Consider the following 11,323-nt stretch of genomic DNA (forward strand, 5'->3'; position numbering starts at 1 on the left):
TTGGAATAATAGAGCATTATTGTGAAGGTGGTTCGATGAACCCTCTCCAAGGCACTTACATGTTATTTATAGAGTATGATGTGTTGGCGAATGTGCCAACACCTTGTAGATATAGGAGGCCTAAATGCACGCTATCTAACGCAGACGGGCGTGAATTCTGGAACAGGATAAGTAGTGAATTCTGATAAGAAAAGTATGCAGCTCCTCGAATACTTAACTTTTATTTAGTTCATGTGAATACAGCATTCTTGATGAGACGTTTCATACGATAACTATCAAACTATGTAAGGCTAATGGCGCCTTGCTAGGTCGTAGCCATGGACTTAGCTGAAGGCTATTCTAACTGTCTCTCGGCAAATGAGAGGAAGGCTTCGTCAGTGTAGTCGCTAGCAAAGTCGTCGTACAACTGGGGCGAGTGCTATATCGTATCTCGAGACCTGCCTTGTGGTGGCGCTCGGTCTGCGATCACACAGTGGCGACACACGGGTCCAACATGTACCAAATGGACCGCGGCCGATTTAAGCTACCACCTAGCAAGTGTGGTGTCTGGCGGTGACACCACAGAGTATCCATGTAGATGCAGATGTAGATGAAGACTAGAAAAATATGTAAAAATATTTCTTTCAAAAATTCAGTGTTGATCACACCACATATGCTTCAAGAACGTGGTGTGGTCAAGACTGAATTTTTGAAAGAAATATTTTCCAAAATTTTTGATCACTGCTTCAAAAATGTTTATTAAAATCGAGAAAAATATGTAATTATAATACATTTAATATAAATGTTTTTTAAGAAGCTCTATTTTATTTTATGTGTGGTTATACATAAATACCACAGTAGTTATTATCGACAGAAATGTATCTATCGCTTACACATCACGAAGTTTTACATCTTCAGCGTGTTATAGTGATCTGCCCTTCTTTTCATGTAATTAGCTAGCTAGTTAGTTTCATGTTCCATGGATCATTTTGTACAATAAATGATACCTATATACAGATGTGCCTTCGTAATTTCTACCCACCACTTCTCACAATTACAAATTCTTGTACGAAATAGGAGTTCTTAACGAGAATTTTTTTTGTTTGTTTTCAGATTTTCTTTTCTGTCTATCATACATTTTATATCACTGGGTAAGTGATCAAAAATAGTTGTTGCTACACCCCTTTTTGTGCTAAGGACAGTCTTAATTTGGAGTAATGAATGTCATTTTTCTTCTCTTACAGTAATTATGTACATCATTGTTTCTTTTGAGCTGTACTGGGTTACTTGCAGCGAACGTCATGAGAGAATAAATACACTGTGAAGCAGTAGTTAGAATTTGCAGTTCGTTAAATAGAGGTATACATGGTGATCGTGGGTGAAAACCATATTTTATTCTTACAGCGCGTTTTTGAGCGATGAAAACTTTCTTTCCTACAGATGAGTTACCCCAGATCATTATTCCATATAACATTATTGAATGAAAATGTGCAAAGTACGACAACTTACTGATTTATGTCTCCCCAAGATTTGTAATGATTCTAAGTCAAAATGTGCCTGAAATATCTTCTTTTGGGTGCTCTAATATGTGCTTTTTCCAGTTTAAATTCCCATCAATATGACACTACGAATTTTGAAATTTCTACCTTATATATTATTCCTCACCATTTGTTACTCTATCATTTGTGTAGCACACTTAGATGTGCAGAACTGAATATATATATATATATTTTTTTAAATAGAGAGTGAGACTATTCGCATAAAACTAGGCATTGACACTTTGAACAGCAGAAAGAACTAATTGTGCTTATACATTAGACGGAAGATTTTTTACATATGTGACTAAAAATAGTAGACGTAAGATTCAGCCTTAAGGAATCATATAAGTTATTTCACCCCAGTCAGAATTATGTCCGTATGCTATATTGGTTGAATTACTAAGCACAACATTCTGCAGCCTTTTGGTTATATATGATGTTGTCCATTGATTGGCTACATCATCAATCCCATGAAATTTCAATTTATCTAGAATACCGTGATTCACACAAAAAATTCCTCAGTTAGATCGTAGAAAATATCGACTGGTGCCATTTTATCACTTAGTGCCTGAAAAATTTGGTGAGTGAACATGCTAATGGAATTCTTAGTAAAGTAACTCTTCTAAAAATCCGACTATGATTTCCTGACTACGTTATTTTACAAAGGTGAGAAACTATTCTGGAATACATAGCCTTCTCATAGATTTGGGAAAATATGTCAGCCGTTTGATTTCGATTGACCTTAACTCCACTCTACGAATATTTAGAAGTATATGAAAAAAACATGCCGCCACTCTCTATTTTCAGGGTCTTACGGTGTTTATCTAACCGTGAACTCTAGGAGAAGTTGAAGAAGGTCGTCACAGAAAGGTTGAAATGTCGTTCATTTAGAACAAACTGAAGAGGAAGATGATGTGGCCTAACAAACTAGAACATTTTTACCATCAATGAAAACCACACGACAGCCTGCAGACTGACATAATATGAGAGCAACTGTTTAAGAGTATGATTCTTGTTTCCTAGCCTGACTCGAATTAGACCACTCACTACTACGAACAACGTAACGTCTTTAAGCCACTATCGATGCTAAGTCGACGGCCGAAATGTCGTTCATTTAGAACAAACTGAAGAGGAAGATGATGTGGCCTAACAAACTAGAACATTTTTACCATCAATGAAAACCACACGACAGCCTGCAGACTGACATAATATGAGAGCAACTGTTTAAGAGTATGATTCTTGTTTCCTAGCCTGACTCGAATTAGACCACTCACTACTACGAACAACGTAACGTCTTTAAGCCACTATCGATGCTAAGTCGACGGCCGAAAACGCAAAACAGAACGAATGCTAAGACTGTAAGATGAGCTCGAATCAGTACCGATGAACAAAATTCAGAATTTTATAGCACAGCAGCACATATATTGTCAAATCAAAACAAAGTTCATTTCTAGAAAGTGGACGGAACAGTTGCATTCGATAATCAATGTACAGTGGCTTAAGTAAGGAGATCAACTCATCTGTAGGAGTCTTGATGTTGCGTATTTCATAATCTTACAAACGAAGAAGAGGCTGACAGGAGAGGAAGTCGTGGTGGACCCCATCAAACCAGAGGACAGAAAAAAAAATTACAAAAATTAACAGCATGTGATCGGGCCTCGTCCCTGAAGCGAACAAATTATTGATCACCAAAATAATACAAATTAAAAATGCATAATATAGTCATCAGGATATCGGTGGCCCATATCCCAAAACCAAAATTAATAAGTTTTCTTTGTTAATGGAATGCAAACTGAAAGAAATTCATTAGCAAACAGAGAAACAAAATTTAGTCTGTATTTTTTTAAACATGGATTTCCAAAGGTACTAGTACAGTGGTTATGTAAAACTTCACATTTAACCATTAAGTACAAACGAAATGCAATTCTAGTGTAATTCATAACAAGGCTATCACTTCCGTTTGTATTCCGATTCCAGGAAATCATTCTGTCTGAACAGAAAACACAATGAGGCGCTGTGGGAGAATCCTACCATTGGTACAATAACAAAAGTCACAGTTCCTATAAATGCCGTCCTTTGGCAACAGTCCACAAGTGGATTCCTCCCTGCAGCAAACATTCTCATAGTGTCAGTCCTTTTTCGATCAATTCTGTTGTGGCCTAGGATGACGGTGGAGTGGAACTAGCTAGAAAATGCAAATTAGTTTTATTAAATAATGAGAACAATATATTAAATCAGAAAGCATGCAAAAAACAGGTTACTAGCGCTCTAATTATCAAATGTTCTTGACATATGGTGCAAGAAAACAATTCTCTTTAGAACTCCTGTTCCAATGAAATGATCAAGGGGTACAGACAAACATACAAATTTAGAAAACTTAAACCTGACACACAGCATCAAAAATCAACATTTCACATCACTAACAATTAATCTTATCCCTAAGATACAATTCAACCAGATAAAATATTTCTGTAGTATAGGGGAGGCCAAGAATTTGGATTGATGGTTGTGACCTGGCACGAGCACCATAGCGCTCAACCTCGCTGCACACTTCCCCCAACATCAAGCCACGCTGTCTGAGCATGAGAATAGGGAAGATGGGGAAACTGAAAACATCCCACACTTAAATGGCGGTACAGTCCCAATGCATATGATTTCCTTTTATTTTAAAAAAATGGTTCAAATGGCTCTGAGCACTATGGGACTTAACTTTTGAGGTCATCTGTCCCGTAGAACTTAGAACTACCTAAACCTAACTAACCTAAGGACATCACACACATCCATGCCCGAGGCAGGATTCGAACCTGCGACCGTAGCAGTCGCGCGGTTCCAGACTGAAGCGCCCAGAACCACTCGGCCACTTCGGCCGGCTTTTATATTTCACATCTGGCAACAAAAAAGGTCACAAACAAACCACTTTTTCAGTTTTGGCATGCTGAGGACATAGTTCAATTTTTATCTTCGACAAACTATCGGAACATGGACAGACTCGGACAGTTTCACAGATGTGAGTACTCAAACAGCCACTAATCGTGGGTTATTCACTTTCATAACCGAAAACAGATCTTTCACACGAATATGTCGATTGAAAAATTCTAGCACTTTTGCAGCCTTTTTATGTACTTTTGAAAATTCTACCTGAGGAGAGTTTTAACGCAAAAGTATTTGAACATACACAGGGATGCTTTCAACTGGAACTGTTTTGCAGTTCGTTAGCGTCACCATCACGAATCAACACGCAGCCAAGTTACGGATCAAGGAAAATCGAAACCGCTCTTTCTGATCAATAAATAAATCTATAATCACACAAGAGGAGCATGCGCAATGCTCGTTCCAAATGGTTGAAATGGCTCTAAACACTATGGGACTTAACATGAGGTCATCGATGGCCTACAACTTACAACTGCTTAAACCTAACTAACTTAAGGACATCACACACATGCATGCCCGAGGCAGGATTCGAACCTGCGACCGTCGCAGCAGTGCGGTTCCGGACTGAGGCGCCTAGAACCGCTCGGCCACAATGGCCGGCCGGGGTGATCATTTCAGCCAGTTAGTAATACAAATTAGGCTCAGGCGCCAGTTACACATTAGTGTAAACATTTCCCTAACTATATTCACCGCACAGCAGCCTGAACACTATCTTTGAACATTGCTAGCGTGAAACCCTTCATCTGCCCCTTGCAAATGCACCTGTGACATTTTCGTCACACACAAAAAAAATTGTCTCTTGCTGTCTCCCGTGAACAATCTTAAATAGCCTGTATATGTACAGTAATGCTCGAAAGTATTTTGTAGTTGCGCTGTTATGTTACTGTATCACTCTAACAAGAGCTTCACGCCGCTGTGGTTACGATAAAGAAAACAAGCAAGATATTATAATAACAATGTAAGCTAAAAAAGTATTTTGTAATTTATTTTGGCGGTACGGTACTTATTTACGATTGTTACTGAGGCTCTAAGTCAGTGCCTATTTGTAGAGACAACTAGAAGCATGCCAAAACACAAAGAATACGAAGGAAAAGTTGCAGCCTAGCCGTGCCAGAGACTATAACATATCACAACCACTAAGAAGTGTGTGGAGTCGACGACAAAAAATGGGAAGAAACAGTAAGTCAGGTCAGGTCGTTCTTGAAAAACAACGAGGAGGAAGGATAGAATTATTTGTAATCAATCTGTCGGCTGCCAATCCAAAAAAAAAAAAAAAAAAAAACAGCTCGACAGATCTGGAGTAGCGTCATGGACTGAACTTATATACCTCCAATATAAAACGTCGCCTAACAGCCGGTGGTTTAAATGTTTGACGACGATCACGTAAACGACTCACACACTCAAAAAAATGGGAGGCTGGGTGGAGTTCATAATGAAACACCAATCTCGGAACGCAGCTGATTGGTTTAAGGTTTTATGCACTGATGACAGTAAATTTAATATGTTTTCTTCTGATGATCTGCAGTATATTCGTCTACCAAAAAACCAAAGTGACAACAGAAAGTACCAGATACTGACCATTACATCATGGGGATGTTTTCCTAGATGTACGTTTGGTCTTCTAGTCCAAAATAAAAGGCAAAATGGGTAACTTCCTGTACAGAGACGTTTTAGAAAAGAATATAGCCCCACATGTGCGAAAGAATAAGTCTTGTAATTGCATATTTCAGCAGAGCAGTGATTCAAAACACACATCCAGCCATTTTAAGATAATTTTCTCAGATAAAAGAAATCCAATTTTTTGAATCTCCAGGGAAGAGCCGAAATCTAACAAAGTTAACACAAACACCTCAGGGGTGCACTTGATCAACGTGTTTATCGTAGAAGCTACACAAATAAGGATCAGTTTGATTCTGCCTCATTGGAAGAATGGTCACAATTCCACCTTGCCTTATTACAAAAACTTACGGATTCAGTACTAAACAGATGGGTAGCTGTGATCAAAGCCAATTGGTTTGCAACGAAACATTGATTTGTTCTCAGATCCCAAAATAGTTTTGGGTTATTCTTACGTTCTTAAACTTGCAACATTGGAAATTTGTGATAAGGTCTTATGGCACCAAACTGCTGAGGTCGTCGGTCCCTAAGCTTACACGCTATTTAATCTAACTTAAACTAACTTACTCTGAGGACGACACACACACCCATGCCCGAGGGAGGAATCGAACCTCAGACTGGGGAGCCGCGCGGACCGTGACAAAACGACCAAGCCCGCGCGACTATCCTGCGCGGCACTTACATCTGCACATCACTCTTGAGCCAGAATGTAAACGCTGGCCTGCGAAAAATGTGTCCACATTCTGAAATACAATTCAAACGCTACAAATGCCACCAGTATTCATTGAACAACGAGGTACCATCCTATCGAATAAATATCTGTACATAACAGTCATCTAACAAGGGAACATCCCCATCGCACCCCCATCAGATTTAGTTAGAAGTTGGCACAGGGATAGGCCTTGAAAAACTGAACACAGATCAATCGAGAAGACAGGAAGAAGTTGTGTGGAACTATGAAAAAAATAAGCAAAATATACAAACTGAGTAGTCCATGCCCAAGCTAAGCAACATCAAGGAAAGTGTCAGCTTACGAGCGCCGTGGTCCCGTGGTTAGCGTGAGCAGCGCGGAACGTGTGGTCCTCGGTTCAAATCTTCTTTCAAGTGAAAGTTTAATTTTTTATTTTCAGATAATTATCAAAGTTCAGGCACTCACACATAATCAACTTCGCTCCCCAAAATTCCAGGACACGTTCAGATTTGCTTGGACATATGCAGGATTTGTGTGGTGTCACCGCCAGACACCACACTAGCTAGGTGGTAGCTTTAAATCGGCCGCGGTCCATTTAGTACATGTCGGACCCGCGTGCCGCCACTGTCAGTGATCGCAGACCGAGCGCCACCACACGGCAGGTCTAGAGAGACTTACTAGCACTCGCCCCAGTTGTACGGACGACTTAGCTAGCGATGCAACACTGACGAAGCCTCGTTTATTTGCAGAGAAGATAGTTAGAATAGCCTTCAGCTAAGTCAATGGCTACGACCTAGCAAGGCGCCATAGCAATTGATAGTTATCGTATGAAGCATTTCTCATCAAGAACGATGTATACAAATGATGGATTAAAGTTAAGTATTCCAGCAGCTACGTACTTTTCTTTATAGCATTCATTCCGTATCCTGTTTCAGACCTCACGCCAGCCTGCGTGAGTTTAAGTGCGTGCCTTTCGGTTACCCGTCACTGTGGACTGGCTGTCTTGTCAGTCCACAACAATTTGACGGTCTACGCACGGAAACATTGTTTTGACAGAGCACAGGGAAAACTGCGCGACTGTGAAACTGTTGCATTCATTTGTTGCAGTTTATGTGACAAACTCTTATGTTTTCATCACTTTTATGGGAGTGATTATCACATCCACAAGAAAACCTAAATCGGGCAAGGTAGAAGAACCTTTTTACCCATTCACAAATTGTGCAAGTTAGGTGGGTCGACAACATACACCTGTCATGTGACGCACATGCTGTCACCAGTGTCGTAAAGAATATATCAGACGTGTTTTCCTGTGGAGGAATCGGTTGGCCTATGACCTTGCGATCAAATGTTTTCAGTTCCTATTGGAGAGGAACGTCCTTTCGTCTACTAATCGCACGGTTTTGCGGTGCGGTCGCAAAACACTGACACTAAACTTATTACAGTGAACAGAGACGTCCATGAATGAACGGACAGATCGTAACTTTGCGAAAATAAAGAAAGTAAAATTTTCACTCGTGGGAGGACTCGTACGAAGGACCTCTCGTTCCTCTGTTGCTCACGCTAACCACGGGACCACGACGCTCCTCAGCTTGTCTTGTCCTTGATGTTGCCTATCTTGCACATGGACTACTCAGTTTGTATATTTTGCTTATTTTTTTCATAGTTCCACACAACTTCTTCCTGTTTTCTCGATTGATGTGTTCAGTTTTTCAAGGCCTATCCACTGTGTCAATTTATAACTAAATCTGAGGGGGGTGCGATGGGGAGGTTCCATTGTAAGTAACACTCGTGGCAACCGAATAAACGCAGTATTTAATGAACATTCTATTATGTGATATATGGAAAACAAGAGTTTCGTGAACAAAAGAAGTTCGTTTGCACCCTGGAGCCTCAGAAGACTCAGAAAAGCAATACGGGTTGAAAGACTGCGGTAGAATTTCGTCGTACAAACTATATGATAAAAGAAAATTTTGTCACCACTACGGTCGCAGGTTCGAATCCTGCCTCGGATATGGATGTAGCGCCTAGAACCGCTCGGCCACCCCGGCCGGATCCGCCACAGTCTCTTGTTATATACAACTATTAATAAATTTTCATTTTTATCAAAATAGTTTTCAAAGTAGTCTTCTTGACCTACATTAACTGAGTCAGGCAAGTTAAAAAACGTCTATGTCGTTGTTGTGATCTGACTGCCTGTGAATCTGCACAAGCTGCTTAACTGATTGCCAAGGCTTTGCTTCTTTGGCAACCGTTATATTATGACCCAAAAAGTATACACACAAATCCATTTTGCCCGCATCTCGTGGTCGTGCGGTGGCGTTCTCGCTTCCCACGCCCGGGTTCCCGGGTTCGATTCCCGGCGGGGTCAGGGATTTTCTCTGCCTCGTGACGGCTGGGTGTTGTGTGATGTCCTTAGGTTAGTTAGGTTTAAGTAGTTCTAAGTTCTAGGGGACTGATGACCATAGAAGTTAAGTCACATGGTGCTCAGAGCCATTTGAACCATTTGAACAAATCCATTTCTTTCTTGAAAGAGAGAAGCATAAGCCCTGAAACACATACATCTGACTCACAAGGAAATTTTTCTGTAGGTTTAATCTCGTTATAAGGTAAATAGTGATTTTAGTGTGTACAGAAAAGATTTGCGAAGCTGATATACGCTGAATTCAGTGTTTGCGCGGCTTCGTGAAAAGAGTCTGAAGTATTCCGTACCGTCCACACATTTCATTTATAAGAGCGAGATAAAGGAGAAAGGTGACAACAATTGTTTCACTCTTTATAGTAAATCTCTCTCTCTCTCTGTCTGTCTCTCTCTCTCTCTGTTAATCATACGTACGTCCTTGTAAGGAAATTCTTTGCAGAAAGTCTAAATCAAACGTAAAACCTTTTGTTGGATGCTAAAAACATTTTAAATATCCGCCTTTGGCTGCAAAATTCCTTATCACCTATCTATTTTTCAAGGTTCTTCGTAGCATCACATTTCAGCTGCTTCGATTCTCTTCTGCTCTGCTTTTCCCCCAGTCAGTGTTTCACTACCATACAATTCTGTGGTCCAAACGTACATTTTCGGAAATTTCTTACTCAGGTTAAGGCCTATGTTTGATGCCAGTAGACTTCTCTTGGCCAGGAATGTCCTTTTTACAAGTGTTAATCTTGCTCTGACTGTTATGGATCATTTTGCTGGCCAGGTAGCAAAATTCCTTAACTTCATCTACTGCATCATTACAAATCCTGGTATTAAATTTCTCGCTGTTCACATTTCTGCTACTTCTCAGTTCTATCGTCTTTCTTCGATTTGCTCTCAGTCCATATTCTGTACTGATTAGACAGCACATGTCATTCAGCAGATCATCTAATACTTCTTCCGCTTCACTCTGGATAGCAATGTCATCAGCGAACCGTGTCATTGATATGCTTTCACCTTGAATTTTAATTCCTCTCTGAACATATCATTTCCATCATTGCTTCTTCGATATGCGGACTGAACAGTAGGGGCGAAAGACTACATTCCTGTGTTAGACCCTTTTTAATCTGAGCACTTCGTTCTTGGTCGTCTTATTATTCTTTCTTGGGTTTTGGACATGTTGTATGTTATCCGTCTTCCGCTATAACTTACCCCTATTTTCCTCAGAATTTAGAACACCTTGCACTATGTGACAGAGTCGAACGCTTTTTCCAGGTCGACAAATCGTATCAGCTTGTCTTGATTTTTCTTCACTCTTGCTTCTATTATCTACTGTAGGGTCAGAGCTGCCTCTCTGGTGCCTTATCTTCCCTTAAGCCAAACTGATCTTACACGTCCTCAATTTTCTTCTCCACTCTTCTGTACATTATCCTTGTCAGCAACTTTGATGCATGAGATGTTAAGATGACTGCGCGCTGATACTCACACTTGTCAATTCTTGAAATCTTCGGACTTGGGAGGATGGGATAGACGGCCTATCGCTAGACTCCTACATTCTACTCACCAAAGTGAAAAGTCCTTTTGTTGCCACTTGCTCCAATTAATTTCGAAATTCTGATGGAGTGTCATCTATTCCTTCTGCCTTAAGTGATCTTAACTCTTCCAAAGCTCTTCCAATATTTCATTCCGATACGGGATCCCCTACCTCTTCTATACCAACTTCTGTGTCTTCTATTACGTCATCAGACTCGTGTTACCCCTCAGAGTTCTTCAAAGTGCTCTTTCCATCTATCCGCTCTCTTCTATACATTTAACTGTGGAATTTCCATTGCATTTGATATGATGACATTCTCTTAATGTACGCTGCAGTGGTTTTCCGAAATTACAGAAAATTACTCCGGAAAAGTGAAAATTTTTCTAACGTGAAAGACTTCCAAGATACAACACGGTCAAGTACATAGTCTGAAATGTCATGTTCGAACTGAAAAGTGTTGCAGTCGAGGACATATTGTCAATACAGCACTTAAAATCTATTAGCTACATTATTATTCTACTGCACACCAATAGTGAATTAGTGAAATCACATTAATAAGGAGTGCTTTTAAAATCCAGATACAATTTAAAAAGGTTTGAAATGGATGCTAGTGGCAAATAAAACATATTTCC

This window comes from Schistocerca piceifrons, chromosome 9 (assembly GCF_021461385.2).
Source record: "Schistocerca piceifrons isolate TAMUIC-IGC-003096 chromosome 9, iqSchPice1.1, whole genome shotgun sequence".
NCBI classification, from domain to species: Eukaryota; Metazoa; Arthropoda; class Insecta; order Orthoptera; family Acrididae; genus Schistocerca; species Schistocerca piceifrons.